A 6,690-nucleotide genomic window follows, 5' to 3' on the forward strand; every position below is an offset into this window, starting at 1 on the left:
TTTGTTCTCAGGCTAGGACGTTTCCCTGCATTGGTCCCCCCAGACATAGTAGTGATGTTCTAAGGTGGGCAGGTGGAAATCAGAAGGGGACTGGGATGGGGACAGGAACCGTGCCCCTGCAGTGTACCCAGTCACATCTCACAGCAGAGACCCAGGACTCCCCACTGTTTCTGTCTCCCTGGGTGCAGCAAGACAATGGGGAGGCTGCTTTCATCTCCAAGTGGTGTCATTGATGGTTCTTTGCTAATTAGCTGCTGAACGTGTTCTAATAGCTCAGAAATGCCTTCTGGCTGGATATAACAGCTGTGGTGGGAATTTCAGCTCAAGGAGAAATTCCTGGCTGGTCTCAGAGGAGCCTGAAAAGACGTTGTAAGATGTGATAGCAGGGTGAGGTGCTCCTGCTGGCCACCGGGATATTTCTGGCAGACCAGGCTCCTGGCAGGAGTTAGGAGCAGCATGTCAGGGCAGAGCCAAGTGCCTCTGTGCCCACGGGACTCAGGAACCTCCTTCATTACATCATCTTGTCAGTTCCTGGAGGGAAAGGGGACAGCAACAACCTCTGCCTTATACCTGACTCCCACTTTGAGGAGAAGACATGAACTCAGGCTGAGTTTTAATCAGCATGGAGGTGCAGTTCCACAATGTTTTCCCATTAAATGACTGCATTTTCCATTCCATCTAGCCTACTGCTGCATAATTGCTGATGGTTCTCCGAAGTTCCCAAACAAGTGTATCCTCAAAGACACCATTTTTCATTCTGCTGCACTGCCTTCACCCCAGCCTTCCTGTTCCCATCCTGGACATAGCTCCATGGGGTGCTTCTGGCATTCCTGGACACATTTAGCTCCCAAAGCAGCAGGAGGTCACACCATTCTTGGCCAGAAGCATCCTGACATCATCATCAGGCGGTGTGGGACACCGCATCTTGGAACTGTGGCTTTTATGGAAATGCTTTATTAATAAGACCCTAACCCTGCTCCGACATCACCATCTCATGCACCCTTGGAGACACACACGACACACAGCGATGCTGGAGTCAGCGCACACAGCCCTCCCTCGACAGCACCGGGGCTGTCAATCATTTCACACCTGCTAAGTGGTAGAGTGCTTCTCCCAATTTACTTATCCATCATTTTTATTGAGAAATCTCCTCTAGTCCCACACAGTTATATGAGTTAATGGAACGGTGATTAGGGGATTCTGCTGGAATGAGCTGTGATTTCAGGCATGCTGGTGCAAAGCCGGTATGACACTGTGTCGCTTCCAGCACAGCTGCTCTGAGCAGGATTTGTTCCTTCTGCTGTGAGTTTCTAATCATTTGCATACTCCTTTGCTTTGTTTTTATCATTTAAAAAATATATATAGTTATTATTTTTAAAGCCATCTGGACAATTATTTCTGGGTTGCTTAGCAGGGATATTACTGTGCCAGTCTGCTCGCACTGCAGAGCTTCTCTTTCCAATTAGCTCTTTTGGTGCCAGCTCGATCCCCGCAGAGCTGTGGGGCAGTCACTGCTGCTGACATCCCAGCAAAGGCAGCGAGCAAGCAGCCTCTCAGCCCATGGAAACACCGAGGCACAGGGGAAAATTCTTAAGGAAAGAAAAGTTCCCCACTGAGTCCTGTTTCTGTAGGTCCCAGAGCACTTCAGTGCCTTAAAACATGTATGAGAGCTTTCATATACCATCTTCTATTAAAAAAGCATATATGCATGCTCAGCTTCTGAAGTTTAGAGATCTCCTGCGCTTCCTCTGCAAAGAAATGTCAGCATCATTCTTGGCCTAAACCTACACCAGGGAGGAGCAAGGGAGACCAAGAGGGGTCTGGGGGCGGATGCTGTGAAACTCCAGAGATGTCCTGCATTCAGCCATAGCGCATGAATCTGCAGTTGATGGGAAAGCTAAAGCAAGGTAAGCCTTAGCTAATGTACCAGATATTACAAATGTGTGTGTTGAAAGGCACTGAGGGACACTCTCAGCTCATCAAACCTCGTGTTAATGGAAGCTCGATAAATGCGCACTCATCAAGAAGGGAATAGAGCATCACGCTGATGTCCTTAATCAGACACAACCCAGCAAAAATACTGGCAGCAAGGCACATCACATGTACATGTACTGTACAGAAAACAGAGTCATGGAATTGTTGGAGTTGGAAGGAACTCTTAAAGGCCATCTGGTCCAACGCCCCTGCAACAAGCAGTGACAGGTGCTCAGAGCCCCATCCAGCCTGACCTTGGGTGTCTGCAGGGGTGAGGCATCCACCACCTCTCTGGATAACCTGTTCCACCTACTGTTACTTTCAAATTGCAATCCCATCCCTCTGTCCTGTTTGAGGCTAGGATTTTGCCTTGGAGGTGACAAAGAAAACATCAGGACCCAGCAAGCAATCTGCAGGTCCCCTCCCATGCCCTCTCTGCCATCACATTGCCCTATCTGTGCCACAGCAGATATTCAAGCTGGCTGTTCACCTACTTGTCTATAGAGAGAAGCCACACTTCAACAGTGAGCTCTTCCCATCCACTACAATCTCTCTCAAATGTGCCTCAAACCAAGATTGCTTCTCCCTGTGTCTTTGACAGTCAAGTGTCTTGTTTAGCACATAAGCATCACAAAGCTCCAGGAACCAAACTCTTTTTAAATGACAATTGATTAAACATTCAAGCTATATAAAGTACTGAAGTATTGTAAATACATTTTAAAGGGGGTGGAGAGGGGGAGGGGAGAAATCTTTGAAATTCACTTTCAGCTTTCTTTTCAATTATTTATCACAGAATCTAAGCCCATTAAAGTCAGGCTTAATGGGCTTGTTTATATATTACAGAAAACATTCTGCTTTTAATTGCCTGCTGAAAGGCTCTTGCACTCTGTCTCAGCTCTGCAGCAGTACTTAACCGGAAGGCAGAAGCCCAGTGAGGCAGGCGGTGGGCAACCTCCCCCCCTGCACACCATCCTGGGATGCCGAGTGTGGATGAGACCTTTCCCAAGAGACCAATCTGTCCCTTCAGAGACCTTCTGCTGGTGAAAACAGCCAGCTCTCCTCCCTGGTTGGGCACTACAGAAGGGGACCAGGTCGACTTGATGATAGTCCATCCCATTTTGCTGTAGACCCATTACCTCCACAATATTGTATCCATAACTGTTCCCAAGGTGCAGAATTTCTTTGCTCATGGTTTTCCTTCCCAGCATTCCTCTTTTTTGCTGTCTCTTCACTTGCTGGAAATGATCAAAATTGTTTCCATGAGAACTGACACAACTGAAGTCTCATAGTTCTTAAGAGCTGGAGAACTCCCAGTCCCATGGCAGTACTCTTTGGTGGATCAGACCAGGATCAGGTGGATCAGATCTGTGCCCTGCTTAACCAGCTGCATTGGGCTTGCAGAGCTAGGCTGAAGGGCACAACTGAAAAAGATGCATCCTTAAATGGGGAAATGAGAATATACCTCATCTTCAGCAGCGGCTCCCTGAGAACTGCAAAGAGAACAGGTTTCTCCTGCTGGCATACATCAGTGAGACTCTAGAAAAGCTTAAATACCTGTGTGGGTTGGGAACAGCAGTATGCTGGGAGCTCTGAGCAAAGGAAGAAAAGAATGAAACTACAAGAAAAGGGAAAAGGGAAAAAGGGAAGGAGAAAGGAAAAACTATGAAACACACACAACCTGGGGCAGAAATAGTTCACATCCCCCCATAGGTTGTTCTGTGTGAGGACTACAAGTGAACATCAGCACTTCTGCACAGGCTGCATGGCTATTTCAGCCCTTGCACTGTCTGCAGCACCTTCCCTGTGACCTCCCTTCAGATGGCAGCGCTGATGAGAAGAGAGGGCTTCTTTCTGCAGATGGGTACCAAGCACAGGAACAGCGATCATCATCTGTCATTACTGGTATTAAAATAATTTGGCCGTACAAAAACAAAAGTATACATCATGAGGAAAAAAAAAACAACCACCAACTTTGGTATTTCTTATTTTTAAATCCCTTCCAGCTCCAATGGCCAGTACAAAGATGGAGCAGCAAGTTCTCTGAACTCATTTTGGAGAAACAGTTCCAATTCCTTCGGAGGCTTGATCCTCAGGTACCTTCAGTTTGGAAGAAAAGAAGAGTTGATGTCATAATGACTTCTGAATTTTGTGCTGAAATTACATTTTTGGCGCCGTTAAATCCCACTGTGTGCTATGGAGGATATAATGTAATACTCATCAGAGGCAGGCAGTAGTGAGGTTTACTGGCACTAAAATCAATAGGCACTGAATAAAATGGCTCCAAATGATTTAGGATCATGCACACATCTTCTTTTTGTAAGCTTAAAACCATTTCGAGAGGCATTAATTCATTAAAGGCCTCTTGAAGAATGTCATCATACTGTGTAGTCTGGGCCTGTGCACATCAAGAGCATCATAGATTGTGGCTTTTATTAAGGAGGCTGGAGAATGTAATTCTTCCTGGAGTACAACAGGCTTTAAAACACAGCGCACTTTGAGATCAAAACAATGTTTATAGCAATGTAGTTACTAAATATTTTAACATGTACAATATAAAACATAATGCATCCTGGAATGTGTGCTTATGCTACTGAGGTAGCCTCAAGACTTGTCAGATCCATTACAAACCACCATGTAGAGTATTTTATTTGTTTCCATTTCCTCCTTTTCCTTTCTTTTTTTTCTTTATCGACTGTATGACATTATCATTTATTTTTATTTTTACCCAAAGCTCAATGCCTTTCCTCTCAAACATCTTGCAGAAATGCGATTCACATGGCTGCCCTTTGAATATGGGCAACTGTATTTCACGACAACAATGAGGTCAAATCTCTTACTGAGAGGTACAGTATGACGCCATAGTCTGTGAGTAACTGGAACCTCCATGATCACAGAATCATCATAAAGTTGAGTTGGAGGGGACCCTTAAAGGCCATCTGATCCACCTTCCCTGCAGTGAACGAGGACACCCACAGCTCCATCAGGTGCTCAGAGCCCCGTCCAGCCTGACCTTGGGTGTCTCCAGAGATGGGGCATTCACCACACTGCCTCACCCTACACAAGCTCACAGCTTGAAGTGTAACTGACACAGAAGACAAAAGCCAGAGCATTTCACTCCAGACATACTGGTTGATGGAAATCATGGAATCACAGAATATCCCAAGTTGGGAGGGACTCACAATGATCGACTCCAACTTCTGGCTCCACAGAGGACCACCCAAAATCCAAACCCTGTATCTGAGAGCACTGTCCAAATGCTCTTTGAATACCAGCAGCTCAGGGGCATGCCCACAGCTCTGGGGAGCCTGTTCGATTCCCACTGCCCTCTGGTGATAAACCTTTCCGTAATACTCAACCTCCCTTCAGCCTTCTTTTCTCTGGGCTAACAAACCAAGAGACTTCAGGTAACTCAGTGATTTTAACATAGGCTGTGATCGTGGAGCCACTCTTAACACTGAATCTCCTGTTTCTTTGCTTCAGAGCAGTGTGATGGGCTGTGGGAGATGCACAGCAGATGCTGCATGTGCATGCTGTGCATGGTCCAGAGGAGCATGAGTAGCAGTGGCAGTGAGACCGCAGCCAGCCCTCCCTCCAGAGATGTGCCATTGCATCCCAGCAGCTTTCTGTGTAAGAAAGCCCTTTTGATTTAGGGGATCTCTTCCTGGGGGTAGGATTTCATGCACAGGAAGGGACAGCCTCATTCCTATCCCCTGCCTGCCAAACCACAACAGAGTAGCTGACCATTAGTTTAAACACTTAAAATCAGACCCTTTCTTCAAAACAGATGTGGCTTCCCAGTCTCAGAATTAGCTACAGGCAGCTCAGGGCTGTGAAGTGTTTGAAGTTCACAATGCTCTTGATACAGGGAGGGAGGGCTGTTTTCCCGGGGCTAAGAGCTGTGCTCGGCTGGGACACAGCTGGCTTTGAACCACCCTGGAAACATCCCATTCTTCAGCAGCTAACAGGATAGCTTAGGAAAACTGAGGGTGCGTATGCAGTTACTTACTGCTGTAAATAAAACATTATGGGGCATTGAATTACATTGGCTGCCTCCTTTCTGCCCAGCCCTGATGCACAGGAATGATGGGCATGAGCACAGCGCGGTGTGGTCAGGCAAATCTGACAGCAGGCATGATTCTCCATGGTCAACCTGAGCTGGTTTTCAGGCTGGCTTTTTCCATTTGACTTCACAGAGGAGGTTATTCTGTTCCTTGACACTTGGAAATTTGGCACAGGGACAACAAAATGAACTAGATTTCACCAGGGAGGGTGGGTAAAATTGGCATGTGCTATTTTATCCCCATATGTTTGACAGGATCTTCTCCTGAAGATTTTGACAGAAGTGGGATGGATTTTCCTCCTGCTGCTACACGGAGACCTAGGTTAAAAAAAAATAAATTAAAAATGGACACTTTATCTCAATTCCATTTTGCAAAGATATTTTCAAGGATCATTCTTTACTCTTCCTCACACCAAAAAATACAAGAAACCTCCAAAGCTGACCCAACAATACAAGAATACATCTTTACACTTGGTCCACTAAGGCCTATGTTAGTTGGTCTTGCACCACATCCAGCCACCCCTGCAAGCAGCCTGACTGCAATGGCCAGGTCCTGCTGCCTTTCCAAGGAGTGAAGGATCCACACAGAAGCACAGGGAATGTGAACAGAGAATCATAGTCATAGTATATCCTGAGTTGGAAGGGACCCATTGAGG

This window comes from Lagopus muta, chromosome 6 (genome assembly GCF_023343835.1).
Source record: "Lagopus muta isolate bLagMut1 chromosome 6, bLagMut1 primary, whole genome shotgun sequence".
In the NCBI taxonomy this organism is placed as follows: Eukaryota; Metazoa; Chordata; class Aves; order Galliformes; family Phasianidae; genus Lagopus; species Lagopus muta.